Source organism: Prunus avium, chromosome 1 (genome assembly GCF_965620075.1).
Source record: "Prunus avium chromosome 1, drPruAviu1.hap1.1, whole genome shotgun sequence".
In the NCBI taxonomy this organism is placed as follows: domain Eukaryota; kingdom Viridiplantae; phylum Streptophyta; class Magnoliopsida; order Rosales; family Rosaceae; genus Prunus; species Prunus avium.
This window is the reverse complement of record NC_142284.1, coordinates 24878245-24897978: the sequence shown is the minus strand read 5'-3', so window position 1 is coordinate 24897978 and position 19734 is coordinate 24878245. Positions and strand designations below refer to the sequence as shown.

General features: G+C 39.7%; 3 non-coding genes across 3 annotated transcripts; all 3 read right to left on the bottom strand.

Annotated features, from left to right (window-relative positions):
* Positions 1-5261: 5261 nt before the first annotated feature.
* Positions 5262-5368, bottom strand: LOC148297645 (small nucleolar RNA R71). Its single transcript, XR_015833196.1, has one exon. It is a non-coding gene; the product is annotated as a small nucleolar RNA R71 (small nucleolar RNA).
* Positions 5369-14886: 9518 nt separating this feature from the next.
* Positions 14887-14993, bottom strand: LOC148297644 (small nucleolar RNA R71). The gene has a single exon (XR_015833214.1). It is a non-coding gene; the product is annotated as a small nucleolar RNA R71 (small nucleolar RNA).
* Positions 14994-19229: 4236 nt separating this feature from the next.
* Positions 19230-19336, bottom strand: LOC148297643 (small nucleolar RNA R71). The gene has a single exon (XR_015833195.1). It is a non-coding gene; the product is annotated as a small nucleolar RNA R71 (small nucleolar RNA).
* Between the last annotated feature and the right edge of the window lie 398 nt (positions 19337-19734).

The window sequence follows — 19734 nt, the reverse complement described above, 5'->3', positions numbered from 1 at the left end:
CTCGATCCGAAATCAATAGGTGTGAGAAATTGGACAATTCAAGTTCAACGACAGTTCGTTCCTAATTGGAGTGGTTGGTGTATTCCATACTTCTAGCGATTGGATTTCACTCAAAACTCCCCAGATGACTCCTCCCACCATATTATGATTTTTCCCAAGTTTTGGGCTCGATCCGAAATCAATAGGTGTTCCAAATTGGACAATTCAAGTTCAGCGGCAGTTCGTTCCTAATTGGGGTGGTTGGTGTATTCCATACTTCTAGCGATTGGATTTCACTCAAAACTCACCAAATGACTTCTCCCACCATATTTTGATGTTGCCCAAGTTTTGGGCTCGATCCGAAATCAATAGGTGTTCCAAATTGGACAATTCAAGTTCAACGGCAGTTCGTTCCTAATTGGAGTCGTTGGTGTATTCCATACTTCTAGCGATTGGATTTCAATCAAAATTCACCAAAAGACTCCTCCCACCATATTATGATGTTGCCCAAGTTTTGGGCTCGATCCGAAATCAATAGGTGTTCCAAATTGGACAATTCAAGTTCAACGGCAGTTCGTTCCTAATTGGAGTGGTATTCCATAATTCTAGCGATTGGATTTCACTCAAAACTCACCAAATGACTCCTCCCACCATATTATGATGTTGCCCAAGTTTGCGGCTTGATCCGAAATCAATAGGTGTGAGAAATTGGACAATTCAAGTTCAACGACAGTTCGTTCCTAATTGGAGTGGTTGGTGTATTCCATACTTCTAGCGATTGGATTTCACTCAAAACTCACCAAATGACTCCTCCCACCATATTATGATGTTGCCCAAGTTTGGGGCTCGATCCGAAATCAATAGGTGTGAGAAATTGGACAATGCAAGTTCAACGGCAGTTCGTTCCTAATTGGAGTGGTTGGTGTATTCCATACTTCTAGCGATTGGATTTCACTCAAAACTAACCAAATGACTCCTCCCACCATATTATGATGTTGCCCAAGTTTTGGGCTCAATCCAAAATCAATAGGTGTTCCAAATTGGAAAATTCAAGTTCAACGACAGTTCGTTCCTAATTGGAGTGGTTGGTGTATTCCATACTTCTAGCGATTGGATTTCACTCAAAACTCACCAAATGACTCCTCCCACCATATTATGATGTTGCCCAAGTTTGGGGCTCGATCCAAAATCAATAGGTGTGAGAAATTGGACAATTCAAGTTCAACGGCAGTTCGTTCCTAATTGGAGTGGTTGGGGTATTCCATACTTCTAGCGATTGGATTTCACTGAAAACTAACCAAATGACTCCTCCCACCGTATTATGATGTTGCCCAAGTTCTGGGCTCAATCCGAAATCAATAGGTGTGAGAAATTGGACAATTCAAGTTCAACGGCAGTTCGTTCCTAATTGGAGTGGTTGGTGTATTCCACACTTCTAGCGATTGGATTTCACCCAAAACTCACCAAATGACTCCTCCCACCATATTCTGATGTTGCCCAAGTTTTGGGCTAGATCCGAAATCAATAGGTGTTCCAAATTGGACAATTCAAGTTCAACTGCTGTTCGTTCCTAATTGGAGTGGTTGGTGTATTCCGTACTTCTAGCCATTGGATTTCACTCAAAACTCACCAAATGACTCCTCCCACCATATTATGATATTGCCCAAGGTTTGGGCTCGATCCGAAACCAATAGGTGTTCCAAATTGGACAATTCAAGTTCAACGGCAGTTCGTTCCTAATTGGAGTAGTTGGTGTATTCCATACTTCTAGCGATTGGATTTCACTCAAAACTCACCAAATGACTCCTCCCACCATATTATGATGTTGCCCAAGTTTGCGGCTCGATACGAAATTAATAGGTGTGAGAAATTGGACAATTCAAGTTCAACGACAGTTCGTTCCTAATTGGAGTGGTTGGTGTATTCCATACTTCTAGCGATTGGATTTCACTCAAAACTCACCAAATGACTCCTCCCACCATATTATGATGTTGCCCAAGTTTGGGGCTCGATCCGAAATCAATAGGTGTGAGAAATTGGACAATTCAAGTTCAACGGCAGTTCCTTCCTAATTGGAGTGGTTGCTGTATTGCATACTTCTAGCGATTCGATTTCACTCAAAACTCACCAAATGACTCCTCCCACCATATTATGAAGTTGCCATAGTTTTGGGCTCAACCCGAAATCAATAGGTGTGAGAAATTGGACAATTCAAGTTCAACGGCAGTTCCTTCCTAATTGGAGTGGTTGCTGTATTCCATACTTCTAGCGATTGGATTTCACTCAAAATTCACCAAATGACTACTCCCACCATATTATGATGTTGCCCAAGTTTTGGGCTCGATCCAAAATTAATAGGTGTGAGAAATTGGACAATTCAAGTTCAACGGCAGTTCATTCCTAGTTGAAGTGGTTGGTGTATTCCATACTTCTAGCGATTGGATTTCACTCAAAACTAACCAAATGACTCCTCCCACCATATTATGATGTTGCCCAAGTTTTGGGCTCGATCCGAAATCAATAGGTGTGAGAAATTGGACAATTCATGTTCAAAGGGAGTTCCTTCCTAATTGGAGTGGTTGCTGTATTCCATACTTCTAGCGATTTGATCGGTTCATAATTGTATATCATTTTGTACCCTTCTAGCTTATGATTTGGTTATGTTTTTGAGTTAAACTTGTGCTTTTAATCCTTTTTGTGTTTATCTTTCAGTTAATTGACATTTAGGTAACGATGATGACTTTGGATAGGAAATGATGCAATCCATGCATGTTAAGGCTTGATTTGGGTGAATGGAAGAAGGGCTTAAAGACAAACACATTTTGGCTACAACTCCTTTCCAGCCCAATTTCGTAGGTCAGCTTCTTGGCCTTGGATCAGCATGCTATGGGGCTTGGATGAGGTGAAGATCTTCATGAAACTTGTTCCAATGGGTGTCTAGTACAACATATCCAAATTTCAGCCCAATTGGACATTTGTGGAGTGCTCAGCCCGCCCAACACTCAACCCTGCTCAGGAGGATTTGCAGCTGCCAGCTTTGTCATGTGCCTCCATGTGCCTCACCCATGCTGCAACTGACTTTGGATCCAACATAATGAGTGAAGTGGGGAGGCATTCCAGCTATGAAAGTCTAAAGGATCAAGTTGGTACATGCTGGAGTTATTATAGAGAAAGCATGTGCATGCATGTAAAGCATAAATGAAATGAAGTCAATTCCAGTCTCTGTTCGGCAGCCACAATTGATCACCTTTGATCCCATGTGAAGAAAGCTTGAGGTGCAGCAAAAGAAGTATGGGATGGGATTGATTCCAACCACACTAACATAGACAAGATGAAGTGGGAGTTATGGGTTGTATTAAATGAGGAATGGTGGTGTTGGATTTCATCATGATGTTCCTCCCTCTTAGCCCTATAAATAGAGGAGTCTTCAAGCTACAAAATTCACTTCAGCCATCCTCCACACTTCCATCCTCCAGAAATCATCCTCATACATTCCCACAACCCCAAACACTCAAGCAATCAACCCAATACTCTAAACTGCCCCAAAATCACCAAAACAGCTCCAGAAAACCTCCCTTCCATTTCCCTACGAATTTCCTCTTTCTCAGCCATCACCACTCACTCAAGCTCATCTCAAATCACCTCCATATCCTTCATACATCCTTCTAGACGTGGAGAAGCTCTTGGAGAAGCATTGGACACTACAAGAACTTCATAAAAAGGGTTTTTCTACTCTTATGGCATTCATTATGTTTTCCCATTTCTATTTTAGTTTCTTTTCCATTATGAGTAGCTAAATCCATAACTAGGGCTTCGATGTAACCTAACATGAATATTCTTGGTTTATAAGTTTGGAGTTTCAAGTTTGATTCATGATTCATGTTCTTATTCATTATGCTTATAAGTTAACATGCTTGTTTGAATGATTGATCACCATTAGAACTTGTTTGTTAACTATCTTGGTTTGAATTAAGAGTAGACACCATGCTTTAATTCGAATTGAACTATGAATAGGAAGAGTATGTATGGACATTCGACAACAGGGATTAGATACATGCTTGGTTGTTTAAATTGTTCTTCTATGCTTAATGGGTTCCTAATGCTTAATTTTAGGTTAGACAACAAATGATCAAATTAGGGAATTAGGAACACAAGGTTAGGATCAAACACCATGGCCTAATCATACTTTAGCTAGAATCAATCTTTGAATATGAATTAGACTTGTTACTTGACTCCATATAACCCAGAATTGAATTGTTATGGTGATTCGAATGCCCTAGTCTCCAAATCTGTTTTCCAACTCTTAAAACCACTCTTTGTTACACTTGTTTATTTGCTTTCATTTGCAATTTCAGTTTGCTCACTTCCTTTCACAATCACAATCACTCTCACTTTAATTTCTGTTTTAGACTTAACTTCCTAACTTCTTGAATTCGGTAATCTACGTACATAACTAATTTGAACTTCTCAGTCTTCGTGGGTACGACCTCGTACTTGTCTTGCTATATTACTAATTGCCCCGTACAATTGCGAGTTAACATAATAATTAACAACAAATTTTGGCGCCGTTGCCGGGGACTGAACGAAAGTTCTTCCCTGGTTATGTGCCCAAGGTTACCCTATTCTTTTTAGTGTTTCTAATTAATCTAATTTTCTGTTTCAGGTAGTTTATGTCTAAAAGACCGTAACTTGAACAAGTGAGGTCTTCGTTCCAACGCTCCAGATCTTTGAACACAGGACCATCGTTGCAACCCAACCGGGTGATCTCTGAAGTTCATAATCGTCTAGAAAGAGAGTTGTCAACTGCAAAAGAGCAAGCTCTTGCCACATTTACAAGTATTGCTCTCCACACTGAACTTCCTGGTTCTTCACCTTCAAATTCGGAAGCAAGTTCAGACCAAGAAGAAGAAGAAGAGATGGCTGCCAATGAGTTCATGGGAGAACTTGATATCCCAACAATTCCAGCATCTCCTTCAAGCATTTTGCTGCCCACTGTAGCTCGAAATTATGAGCTTAAATCTTCTCATCTTAATATGCTGCCTTCCTTTTATGGTTTACCTAATGAAGATCCATTAACTCATATAAAGGATATTTTTAATGTTGTGAGTTCTTTTCCCTTGACAGGTGTGACAGAAGATCAACTTCGAATGAGAGTGTTTCCATACACTTTGAAGGATAAGGCGAAATATTGGTTGAATTCTTTGAAGCCTGGTTCACTCACTACATGGGCTGCCATTCAAAAGAAGTTCTTGGAGAAATACTTCTCCACGCAAAAGACCGACATGCTTAGGGATAAGATCTTGTTATTTGCACAGCAAGATGATGAATCGTTTTGTGAAGCATGGGAGAGATTCAATGGGCTGCTCAACCAATGTCCTCATCATGGGATTCCATTGAAGCTTCAAATGCGTATGTTTTATAAAGGACTAACCCCTTCTAGTCATAATATAGTCACCAATTTTGCAGGTGGTTCTTTTAAAACCAAAACTCCAGAAGAAACATACGAACTCATTGAGGAGATAGCAATGGAGACCCAACATACGGATACAAGAGGTAAACGTGTTATTAGTGGTTCTAATGATGCTTCTAGTGTGCAGATTTCAAAACTGGAACAAAAGCTAGATGCTCTTCTTGCATTAAACTCAAGAAGCCCTCCGAAGGAAGTGTGTAGTATTTGCGAAACTCCTGACCATGCTACCATAGCTTGTCCACTTGGGGCTGGATATCCAGAATTTGTGCAAGAGCAAGCTAAGTTGGTAAATTCCTACAACCAAGGTCCAAGAAATGATCCATACTCTCAAAGTTATAATCCAGGTTGGAGGAGTCATCCAAACTTTTCATGGAGGAATACTCAGAATCAAGCTAATCCCCCTTCATTCCAAAAGCCACAACAAACATCATCATTGGAGGATATAGTTAAGCAGATGGCAATCAACCAATCCAATTTCCAGCAAACTACACAAGCTGCCATTGCCAAATTGGAAGTTCAAATAGGCCAATTAGCTGCTGAAATAACTCAAAGAGCACCTGGGAAATGGCCAAGCCAAACCGAGATCAATCCAAAGAACCAAGAAGCCAAGGCCATTCATGTGCTCAGATCAGGTAAGATCATTGATAGTAAAGTTGATTCTAATCTTTCAAATGATGTTGTGATTGTAGAAGATGAAGAGGAGGAGACCACGGCTACAGAAGGGGAACATCTCAAAACTTCTCAATCTGCTCCTAATGCCAAATCAGATTCTCAGGAATCCAAACAATTCCAATTGCATAAGAGAGATGACAAATTGTGCCACCACATCTTCAAGAAGATAGATACGTGCCACCCGCTCCATATGTTCCACCGATTCCATTTCCAGGCCGTCTTAAGAAAGCAAAGCAAGATAAGGCTTTTAAAGAGATTTATGATATTTTGAGTAAAGTTAATATCAATTTGCCTTTGCTTGATGTTATTGAACAGATTCCTGCATATGGAAAGTTCATCAAGGACTTGAAAACTCACAAGCTCAATTTCGCTCCAAATGAAGATGTAAAGCTTGACCAGAATGTAAGTGCTGTGTTGCAAAGGAAGCTTCCACCAAAACTAGTTGATCCTGGCAGCTTTGACATTCCCATTAACATTGGAGGCAATAAGGTTGGAAGAGCCATGTTGGACTTGGGAGCAAGTGTCAACCTAATGCCATATTCATTGTATCAAAAGCTTGGCTTAGAAGGGATGAAGAAGACTTCAATACGACTTGAACTAGCTGATCATTCTATAAAATATCCAAAAGGTATTGTAGAAGATATTTTAGTTCAAGTTAATACACTAATTCTCCCTGCTGATTTTGTAGTGATGGACATGGAAGACAATCCAAATGGAGATCATGTTGATCGCATTCTCCTAGGCAGGCCATTCATGGCCACTGCAGACACAGTTATCAAAGTGAAAGATAGCACCCTTTCCATGACTGTTCTGGGTGAAACTGTTGAATTTAAAATGCTTAATGCTCTACTCAACCTTCTATCTCTCTTGATTCTTGCTTTTCAATTGATGTTGTGGATCATGAGGTTTCTTCCAAAATTTTGCAGAGAAAGTCTAATGATGCTCTAGAAGCTGTCTTAACACAAGAAGAGGAAGATCTTTGTGAACCGGAGTTCCAAGAAGTGGTGGCTGCCTTAGAAGTGTTTCAACCATACCCACCATCCTTTAGGCCACCACTCGAGCCTCTTGGACCATCATCCACGAAATTGGAGCCATCCATTATCACCCCACCAAAGCTAGAACTTAAACCACTGCCCAATCATCTTAAATATACTTATTTGGGTGCTAACGAAACTCTCCCTGTTATAATTGCTGCAGGTCTCACCTCACATGAAGAAGAGAGCTTAATTAAGGTTCTAAAAGAGCATAAAACAGCCATTGGGTGGACCATAGCAGACATCAAAGGAATTAGTCCAAGCATGTGCATGCACCGGATTCTAATGGAAGAAGACAGCAAACCATCCCGTGATGCCCAAAGGAGGCTAAATCCCAACATGAAAGAGGTGGTTAGAGCTGAAGTTTTAAAGCTACTCGATGTAGGAATCATCTACCCAATTTCAGATTCTAAGTGGGTGAGCCCTGTACAAGTTGTTCCGAAGAAGTCCGGAATCACCGTTGTGAAGAATGAGAAGAATGAGATAGTTCCTACACGAACTATCACTGGTTGGAGAGTTTGCATTGATTACAGGAAGTTGAACACATCCACTAGAAAAGATCATTTCCCCTTGCCTTTTATTGATCAAATGCTTGAACGTTTATCTGGCCATGCTTACTATTGTTTTCTTGATGGTTTTTCAGGTTATAATCAAATTCCCATTGCTCCGGAAGACCAAGAGAAAACCACATTCACATGCCCATTTGGTACGTTTGCTTATAGAAGGATGCCATTCGGTTTGTGCAATGCCCCAGCAACTTTCCAAAGATGCATGATGTCAATCTTTTCAGATATGGTGGAACGATTCATTGAGGTATTTATGGATGATTTTTCAGTTTTTGGTTCCTCTTTTGATAATTGTCTTCACCACTTGTCTCTAGTGCTTAAAAGATGCCAGGAAACAAACCTGATTTTGAATTGGGAGAAGTGTCACTTCATGGTGAGACAAGGCATTGTGCTAGGCCATGTGATTTCAAGCAAGGGAATTGAAGTGGATAAAGCCAAGATCGATCTCATCTCAAATCTGCCACCCCCTACCTCTGTGAAAGGAATTAGAAGCTTTCTAGGTCATGCTGGATTCTATAGAAGGTTCATCAAAAATTTCTCAAGCATTACAAGGCCATTGTGTAATCTCCTTGCTAAGGATGCTGTTTTTGAGTTTAATGAAGCTTGCATGGAAGCCTTTACTACCTTGAAGAGGGAGCTAACTTCAGCCCCTATTATCATAGCTCCAGATTGGTCTTTACCATTTGAAATAATGTGTGATGCCTCTGACTTTGCTATTGGTGCAGTTTTAGGTCAAAAGAAGAACAAGCTCCCCCATGTGATTCATTATGCTAGTCGGACCTTGAATGATGCTCAAATCAACTACTCCACAACAGAGAAGGAGTTCCTTGCTGTGGTTTTTGCTTTAGAAAAATTTCATTCTTATCTTGTTGGTTCTAAAGTAATTGTTTATTCTGACCATGCAGCTCTTAGATACTTGCTCACTAAGAAGGACGCAAAACCACGCTTGATTAGATGGATTCTCTTGCTGCAAGAGTTCGATTTGGAAATTCGAGACAAGAAGGGATGTGAGAATGTGGTAGCTGATCATTTGAGCAGAATTGTGGTTGAAGAAAAAGGAGAAGCTGTGCTACCCTTGAATGAGACTTTCCCTGATGAACAACTATATGCTGCCCAAGTCAAAGAACCATGGTATGCTGATTTTGTTAATTATCTTGCTTGTGGTGTTCTTAGAAATGATCTAACTTCTCAGGACAAGAAGAAGTTCTTTTCCATGGTGAAACATTATGTCTGGGATGAACCTTTCTTATTCAAGCATTGCCCGGATCAACTCATCAGAAGATGTGTTCCAGAAGAAGAGCAAGAAAGCATACTTAGGCATAGCCACGAATTGGCTTGTGGAGGTCACTTTGGAGCTAAGAAAACAGCACTTAAAATTCTCCAATCTGGTTTCTTTTGGCCCACTCTATTCAAAGATGCGTTTAATTTTTGTGTTAAGTGTGATAGGTGTCAAAGGATGGGGAACATAAGTCGCAGGAACGAAATGCCATTGAATAGCATACTTGTTGTGGAGCTCTTCGATGTGTGGGGTATTGATTTCATGGGACCATTCCCATCTTCCTTTGGTTGTACTTACATACTTGTTGCTGTTGATTATGTGTCTAAATGGGTGGAAGCCATAGCCACCAAAACCAATGATCATAAGGTGGTGCTCAAGTTCTTGAAGGATAATATTTTCACAAGGTTTGGTACTCCAAGAGCTGTCATTAGTGATGGAGGCAGCCACTTCTGTAACAAGCCATTCGAAGCACTCATGAAGAAGTACAACATCACCCATCGAGTCTCTACACCATATCATCCGCAAACTTCTGGTCAAGTGGAAATAAGCAATAGAGAAATTAAGCACATCCTGGAGAAGGTGGTGAACAATACAAGGAAAGATTGGGCAGCCAAGCTCAATGATTCATTATGGGCTTATAGGACTGCATATAAGACTCCCATTGGGATGAGCCCTTATCGTCTTGTGTTTGGGAAAGCTTGTCACCTGCCAATGGAGCTTGAACACAATGCTTTTTGGGCCATCAAGAAGTTAAATTTTGATCTAGACAAGGCAGGCCATGCAAGAAAGTTTCAGCTCAATGAATTGGAAGAAATTAGACATGAGTCTTATGAGAATGCAAAGCTTTACAAAGAACGAACCAAGAGTTACCATGACAGAAACATTCAACGGAAAGAGTTCTCCAAAGGTATGTCAGTTCTTTTGTTTAACTCACGATTGCGTCTCTTTCCAGGAAAATTGAAGTCTAGATGGCAAGGCCCATTCACCGTGGTCAATGTTTCTCCCTATGGAGCTGTGGAGATTCAAAACCCTAAAGACGGCTCAACTTTCAAAGTAAATGGACAACGTTTAAAGCCATTCTATGAGGGAATCTCAGCTGGCATTCAAACAGGCCATGTGGTGGATCAACTTCCCTTTGTACCATCAACTTAGCTGATCACATAATGTCTTGCCAAGACAGTAACTAAGGCGCTTCTTGGGAGGCAACCCATGTGTTCAAGAAGAAGGTGCTTGGTAGCAATCGACCTAATCGCATCAAGGGGGAGCATTTCTATCCTTTCTCTTTACTTGTTTTGTTTTTATTTTAGTCATTTTAAGTTTCTGTTTCTTTAAATAATTTTTTTTCATATGAGCTAACTTTGGGTAACCCCAGTGAGCACCTCCGTCAATACAGTGTCTAGGAGTTCTTTAGGCGACACCTTCGGTGTCTAAGAAGTTTGGGTTTTAAGCGGGACCATTGTGACCCCTCCAACCTTCCCGGATCCCCTGGCTGTGTTTTCTGAGGCCCTTAACTGGTCATCCATGAGTTGCTTGTATATTTGTGTTGTTTTTTTTTTTTTTTTCTTCTAAACTTTTTCTTAACTTTTCCCTTTATCATTTACTTGTTCTCAATCATCTTTACTTTGCTTTAACATTGAGGACAATGTTCAATTCAGGTCTGGGGGGAAGGTTTTCAAATTTCATTCATTTGTGTTTTCAATTTTCGTTCATTTGTCACTAATTTTTTATTTTTTTATTTTTTATTATTATTATTATTTTTAATGTCATACAATCGATGCTATGGAGCTGCCATTGAGGTTTTCATATCAGAATTTTGCACTTCACAAAGCTTTGGCTCCTAGAATTCTGGTGGCTAAAGTACCATGCTCAAATTCTCGAAGGAGAATAGTGGAGACTACCCTAGTGAGCTATATTGAGCCCAATTGCTTTCTTGAGAGGGTTTAAAGTGTTTCTATTTCTCATCCCAATTTATTTTCTTCATTTCACTCTAAATGATCTCATTATTCCATTTTGATTGAATACTAAGGATGATTCTCTTTTGCAGATATCATGTGCTTGCTCTCATTCATGAATGAACTCATTGAAGTGATGCTAGGCTATCTGTGCATAACCATTCGATGTGCTTTCTTTTCACCCTACCTATATGTGTGTTCCATCAACCCTCTTGAAGCCAAACACTTAAAGCCTTTTCTTCTATCACCCTCATCATTTCCCTACCTTTGTATCTCAATCTGAGATACTTCACCTATTGTAGCCATACCCTATAGCTTAGAAATATACCAAGGTGTGCCAAGATAAAGTTTGAAGCAAGGAAGTTGCTGCCATGTGCCTAAATGAAAGATGGTGTGATTCTGTGCAATGAAGTTAATGAAGATGCAGATCAAATCAACGAAGATGAAAGTGTTTCGATTTGATCTAAGTGTAAAAAAAAATAAAAATAAATAAATAAATAAAGTCTATGCCAGGTGGTACCATGAAGTTTGCAGCCATGCCATTATAAGTCAATGCCACCTTGCAGATCAATGAAGAATGCAACCTTGGTATGTTCTTAAGTTACCTGTTTTTCCTTCCAATTCTTCCATTTCCCCTAACCTTACCTTTCATTACAAACCTTGTGAAAGACCTAGCTGATCTTTGAGGATGTATTCATGGGTGCTGGTAGGTATGTGTGTATCTCTATTCTTAGTATTTGATTCCCTTCATGAGATCTAACCAAATATTGTGCTTCTATTTCATATACTCACTTAAGCTTGTTTGAGAGAATAAAACCATTGGTTCTGAGTGATTGAGTGTTATCTGTGAGAATTAGAGTCGAAGCATGTTCTTTATTCAAGGTTTGAGTGTGCTTGCTTTGAAACCGTGTGCCTTTGAGCTATAGCTTCCACATTACACACTGACTGATCACCTATCTTGGCAACTCTACGGTGTTGGAGGTATGACTAAAGTTTTCTTTCGTTCTCATTAGTTGATTTCAAGTTTTACTAACCACTTTGTTTTGTAGAGTTAGTAATGCGTTTGTGGGTATCGTTTCTGTTAAACCCTCAGGAGACACAACTCCTCCTACTAGGGATGCCTAGAGGTTTAAAGGCTTGTTCCATACGCTCAATGCAATCGAGTTACCTACGAAAGTGGTTTAGTTAACTTTTTGTTTTTAACTTTGTTTTGTGTTGTTTTGCTCGAGGACTAGCAAAATCTAGGTTTGGGGGAATTTGATCGGTTCATAATTGTATATCATTTTGTACCCTTCTAGCTTATGATTTGGTTATGTTTTTGAGTTAAACTTGTGCTTTTAATCCTTTTTGTGTTTATCTTTCAGTTAATTGACATTTAGGTAACAATGATGACTTTGGATAGGAAATGATGCAATCCATGCATGTTAAGGCTTGATTTGGGTGAATGGAAGAAGGGCTTAAAGACAAACACATTTTGGCTACAACTCCTTTCCAGCCCAATTTCGTAGGTCAGCTTCTTGGCCTTGGATCAGCATGCTATGGGGCTTGGATGAGGTGAAGATCTTCATGAAACTTGTTCCAATGGGTGTCTAGTACAACATATCCAAATTTCAGCCCAATTGGACATTTGTGGAGTGCTCAGTCCGCCCAACACTCAACCCTGCTCAGGAGGATTTGCAGCTGCCAGCTTTGTCATGTGCCTCCATGTGCCTCACCCATGCTGCAACTGACTTTGGATCCAACATAATGAGTGAAGTGGGGAGGCATTCCAGCTATGAAAGTCTAAAGGATCAAGTTGGTACATGCTGGAGTTATTATAGAGAAAGCATGTGCATGCATGTAAAGCATAAATGAAATGAAGTCAATTCCAGTCTCTGTTCGGCAGCCACAATTGATCACCTTTGATCCCATGTGAAGAAAGCTTGAGGTGCAGCAAAAGAAGTATGGGATGGGATTGATTCCAACCACACTAACATAGACAAGATGAAGTGGGAGTTATGGGTTGTATTAAATGAGGAATGGTGGTGTTGGATTTCATCATGATGTTCCTCCCTCTTAGCCCTATAAATAGAGGAGTCTTCAAGCTACAAAATTCACTTCAGCCATCCTCCACACTTCCATCATCCAGAAATCATCCTCATACATTCCCACAACCCCAAACACTCAAGCAATCAACCCAATACTCTAAACTGCCCCAAAATCACCAAAACAGCTCCAGAAAACCTCCCTTCCATTTCCCTACGAATTTCCTCTTTCTCAGCCATCACCACTCACTCAAGCTCATCTCAAATCACCTCCATATCCTTCATACATCCTTCTAGACGTGGAGAAGCTCTTGGAGAAGCATTGGACACTACAAGAACTTCATAAAAAGGGTTTTTCTACTCTTATGGCATTCATTATGTTTTCCCATTTCTATTTTAGTTTCTTTTCCATTATGAGTAGCTAAATCCATAACTAGGGCTTCGATGTAACCTAACATGAATATTCTGGGTTTATAAGTTTGGAGTTTCAAGTTTGATTCATGATTCATGTTCTTATTCATTATGCTTATAAGTTAACATGCTTGTTTGAATGATTGATCACCATTAGAACTTGTTTGTTAACTATCTTGGTTTGAATTAAGAGTAGACACCATGCTTTAATTCGAATTGAACTATGAATAGGAAGAGTATGTATGGACATTCGACAACAGGGATTAGATACATGCTTGGTTGTTTAAATTGTTCTTCTATGCTTAATGGGTTCCTAATGCTTAATTTTAGGTTAGACAACAAATGATCAAATTAGGGAATTAGGAACACAAGGTTAGGATCAAACACCATGGCCTAATCATACTTTAGCTAGAATCAATCTTTGAATATGAATTAGACTTGTTACTTGACTCCATATAACCCAGAATTGAATTGTTATGGTGATTCGAATGCCCTAGTCTCCAAATCTGTTTTCCAACTCTTAAAACCACTCTTTGTTACACTTGTTTATTTGCTTTCATTTGCAATTTCAGTTTGCTCACTTCCTTTCACAATCACAATCACTCTCACTTTAATTTCTGTTTTAGACTTAACTTCCTAACTTCTTGAATTCGGTAATCTACGTACATAACTAATTTGAACTTCTCAGTCTTCGTGGGTACGACCTCGTACTTGTCTTGCTATATTACTAATTGCCCCGTACAATTGCGAGTTAACATAATAATTAACAACAAATTTTGGCGCCGTTGCCGGGGACTGAACGAAAGTTCTTCCCTGGTTATGTGCCCAAGGTTACCCTATTCTTTTTAGTGTTTCTAATTAATCTAATTTTCTGTTTCAGGTAGTTTATGTCTAAAAGACCGTTCCTTGAACAAGTGAGGTCTTCGTTCCAACGCTCCAGATCTTTGAACGCAGGACCATCGTTGCAACCCAACCGGGTGATCTCTGAAGTTCATAATCGTCTAGAAAGAGAGTTGTCAACTGCAAAAGAGCAAGCTCTTGCCACATTTACAAGTATTGCTCTCCACACTGAACTTCCTGGTTCTTCACCTTCAAATTCGGAAGCAAGTTCAGACCAAGAAGAAGAAGAAGAGATGGCTGCCAATGAGTTCATGGGAGAACTTGATATCCCAACAATTCCAGCATCTCCTTCAAGCATTTTGCTGCCCACTGTAGCTCGAAATTATGAGCTTAAATCTTCTCATCTTAATATGCTGCCTTCCTTTTATGGTTTACCTAATGAAGATCCATTAACTCATATAAAGGATATTTTTAATGTTGTGAGTTCTTTTCCCTTGACAGGTGTGACAGAAGATCAACTTCGAATGAGAGTGTTTCCATACACTTTGAAGGATAAGGCGAAATATTGGTTGAATTCTTTGAAGCCTGGTTCACTCACTACATGGGCTACCATTCAAAAGAAGTTCTTGGAGAAATACTTCTCCACGCAAAAGACCGACATGCTTAGGGATAAGATCTTGTTATTTGCACAGCAAGATGATGAATCGTTTTGTGAAGCATGGGAGAGATTCAATGGGCGGCTCAACCAATGTCCTCATCATGGGATTCCATTGAAGCTTCAAATGCGTATGTTTTATAAAGGACTAACCCCTTCTAGTCATAATATAGTCACCAATTTTGCAGGTGGTTCTTTTAAAACCAAAACTCCAGAAGAAACATACGAACTCTTTGAGGAGATAGCAATGGAGACCCAACATACGGATACAAGAGGTAAACGTGTTATTAGTGGTTCTAATGATGCTTCTAGTGTTGCCTCTTTCTTCTTCTTTCTCTTTCTTCTTCCTCTTTCTAATTCCAATTTTCTCTCTCTCTCATTCTCTCTGACTCGGCGGCGTCACGAAACCAGGTGAGCTAGTTACTCTCTTTCTAATTCTTCATTGCTTATTGTGTTGCCTCGTTCTCTCATTTTTTGTTTTATTTGATTCACGATCGAAGATGTGGGTATGATTGATTTAGGGTTCTATCAAACGCAAATGTTCAGTATTCCTTCGTTTCATTCTCGTTGTTTTTTCTACTGTAAAAATTTCAAGCTCGAAGTAAAACCCTAATTGCTGTTTGGAGATAATGAAAATGAAAATTTCAAGCTCGAAGTAAAACCCCAATTTTCTCTCTCTCTCTCTCTCTCTCTCTGTATTTTTTTTTTTGGACTAGGCTTGATGTGTCTGAGAGTGGCTTGGCGGCAGTTGTGCTGCTTAGCAATGGTGACATGAGAACACATAACAATGACATGTATGTAGTTTCCGATTCTCCAAAGTTTATTAATTCATTGGACAAGACTTTTGTGCAATCATATCATGGAGGACATACTTTCTCACCTGCAGTCAACTCATATGGCTTCACAGCAGCAGATAACAGAAGAAGCAGTATATCTTTGCACAGGAAATCCAGGGGCTGGGAGAGCTTAATAGAGAAGGTTTGAAGAAGATGCCTCTTTGTGTTGCCCTTGCCTCCGAGAAAGAACAAGGGGAAGATGGAGCTTTTTTTTTCTTTTTTTTTCAGTGGAAAATGGAGTAGTTTAAATGTTATTTCTATAATTTTTTTAGTAATTTTGTTTGCAATTAAGTGTATTTGTTTTGTTATTGGCATGTAATTTTAAATTTAATGTTTGGGATGATTGGGTGGGAATTGGGCTAATTGTGAATTTGTAGGCCCAAATTTTGTTTAAAAACTTCAGTTGGGCTTAAATCTCTAAAAATTTATAATAAAAAAATCAATTGGGCCCAAGGGCCGGTCCAAATTGTAAAATCGGAAACCGAACCGGATATAAACCGGTTCGGGTTGGTGCGGATCACTTAGGTGTTTAATTGAAAAACCGGACCGAACCGGACCGGATGAGAAGTACCGATTTCAATTTCGGGTTTAGGGGAGAACCGGACCGAACCGGACCGTGTGATCGGTTCATAATTGTATATCATTTTGTACCATTCTAGCTTATGATTTGGTTATGTGTTTGAGTTAAACTTGTGCTTTTAATCCTTTTTGTGTTTATCTTTCAGTTAATTGACATTTAGGTAACAATGATGACTTTGGATAGGAAATGATGCAATCCATGCATGTTAAGGCTTGATTTGGGTGAATGGAAGAAGGGCTTAAAGACAAACACATTTTGGCTACAACTCCTTTCCAGCCCAATTTCGTAGGTCAGCTTCTTGGCCTTGGATCAGCATGCTATGGGGCTTGGATGAGGTGAAGATCTTCATGAAACTTGTTCCAATGGGTGTCTAGTACAACATATCCAAATTTCAGCCCAATTGGACATTTGTGGAGTGCTCAGCCCGCCCAACACTCAACCCTGCTCAGGAGGATTTGCAGCTGCCAGCTTTGTCATGTGCCTCCATGTGCCTCACCCATGCTGCAACTGACTTTGGATCCAACATAATGAGTGAAGTGGGGAGGCATTCCAGCTATGAAAGTCTAAAGGATCAAGTTGGTACATGCTGGAGTTATTATTGAGAAAGCATGTGCATGCATGTAAAGCATAAATGAAATGAAGTCAATTCCAGTCTCTGTTCGGCAGCCAAATTGTAAGGCCCAAAACGCATACTTCTACTGCTCCGATGGGAATACTTTCTTCATAGACGTTGTTCCAATGGGTGTCCACTATAACATATCCAAATTTGAGCCCCATTGGATAAGTTTTGAAACCTCTGGCCTTCCTACACCAAGTCTGGTTCAGAAGACTCGTATTTGTTCAACAACCAAAAGAAGACCACATGGGTTGGCAGCAAAAGGCAGCCACAATTGATCACCTTTGATCCCATGTGAAGAAAGCTTGAGGTGCAGCAAAAGAAGTATGGGATGGGATTGATTCCAACCACACTAACATAGACAAGATGAAGTGGGAGTTATGGGTTGTATTAAATGAGGAATTGTGGTGTTGGATTTCATCATGATGTTCCTCCCTCTTAGCCCTATAAATAGAGGAGTCTTCAAGCTACAAAATTGACTTCAGCCATCCTCCACACTTCCATCATCCAGAAATCATCCTCATACATTCCCACAACCCCAAACACTCAAGCAATCAACCCAATACTCTAAACTGCCCCAAAATCACCAAAACAGCTCCAGAAAACCTCCCTTCCATTTCCCTACGAATTTCCTCTTTCTCAGCCATCACCACTCACTCAAGCTCATCTCAAATCACCTCCATATCCTTCGTACATCCTTCTAGACGTGGAGAAGCTCTTGGAGAAGCATTGGACACTACAAGAACTTCAGAAAAGGGTTTTTCTACTCTTATGGCATTCATTATGTTTTCCCATTTCTATTTTAGTTTCTTTTCCATTATGAGTAGCTAAATCCATAACTAGGGCTTCGATGTAACCTAACATGAATATTCTGGGTTTATAAGTTTGGAGTTTCAAGTTTGATTCATGATTCATGTTCTTATTCATTATGCTTATAAGTTAACATGCTTGTTTGAATGATTGATCACCATTAGAACTTGTTTGTTAACTATCTTGGTTTGAATTAAGAGTAGACACCATGCTTTAATTCGAATTGAACTATGAATAGGAAGAGTATGTATGGACATTCGACAACAGGGATTAGATACATGCTTGGTTGTTTAAATTGTTCTTCTATGCTTAATGGGTTCCTAATGCTTAATTTTAGGTTAGACAACAAATGATCAAATTAGGGAATTAGGAACACAAGGTTAGGACCAAACACCATGGCCTAATCATACTTTAGCTAGAATCAATCTTTGAATCTGAATTAGACTTGTTACTTGACTCCATATAACCCAGAATTGAATTGTTATGGTGATTCGAATGCCCTAGTCTCCAAATCTGTTTTCCAACTCTTAAAACCACTCTTTGTTACACTTGTTTATTTGCTTTCATTTGCAATTTCAGTTTGCTCACTTCCTTTCACAATCATAATCACTCTCACTTTAATTTCTGTTTTAGACTTAACTTCCTAACTTCTTGAATTCGGTAATCTACGTACATAACTAATTTGAACTTCTCAGTCTTCGTGGGTACGACCTCGTACTTGTCTTGCTATATTACTAATTGCCCCGTACAATTGCGAGTTAACATAATAATTAACAACAAATTTTGGCGCCGTTGCCGGGGACTGAACGAAAGTTCTTCCCTGGTTATGTGCCCAAGGTTACCCTATTTTTTTAGTGTTTCTAATTAATCTAATTTTCTGTTTCAGGTAGTTTATGTCTAAAAGACCGTTCCTTGAACAAGTGAGGTCTTCGTTCCAACGCTCCAGATCTTTGAACGCAGGACCATCGTTGCAACCCAACCGGGTGATCTCTGAAGTTCATAATCGTCTAGAAAGAGAGTTGTCAACTGCAAAAGAGCAAGCTCTTGCCACATTTACAAGTATTGCTCTCCACACTGAACTTCCTGGTTCTTCACCTTCAAATTCGGAAGCAAGTTCAGACCAAGAAGAAGAAGAAGAGATGGCTGCCAATGAGTTCATGGGAGAACTTGATATCCCAACAATTCCAGCATCTCCTTCAAGCATTTTGCTGCCCACTGTAGCTCGAAATTATGAGCTTAAATCTTCTCATCTTAATATGCTGCCTTCCTTTTATGGTTTACCTAATGAAGATCCATTAACTCATATAAAGGATATTTTTAATGTTGTGAGTTCTTTTCCCTTGACAGGTGTGACAGAAGATCAACTTCGAATGAGAGTGTTTCCATACACTTTGAAGGATAAGGCGAAATATTGGTTGAATTCTTTAAAGCCTGGTTCACTCACTACATGGGCTGCCATTCAAAAGAAGTTCTTGGAGAAATACTTCTCCACGCAAAAGACCGACATGCTTAGGGATAAGATCTTGTTATTTGCACAGCAAGATGATGAATCGTTTTGTGAAGCATGGGAGAGATTCAATGGGCTGCTCAACCAATGTCCTCATCATGGGATTCCATTGAAGCTTCAAATGCGTATGTTTTATAAAGGACTAACCCCTTCTAGTCATAATATAGTCACCAATTTTGCAGGTGGTTCTTTTAAAACCAAAACACCAGAAGAAACATACGAACTCTTTGAGGAGATAGCAATGGAGACCCAACATACGGATACAAGAGGTAAACGTGTTATTAGTGGTTCTAATGATGCTTCTAGTGTGCAGATTTCAAAACTGGAACAAAAGCTAGATGCTCTTCTTGCATTAAACTCAAGAAGCCCTCCGAAAGAAGTGTGTAGTATTTGCGAAACTCCTGACCATGCTACCATAGCTTGTCCACTTGGGGCTGGATATCCAGAATTTGTGCAAGAGCAAGCTAAGTTGGTAAATTCCTACAACCAAGGTCCAAGAAATG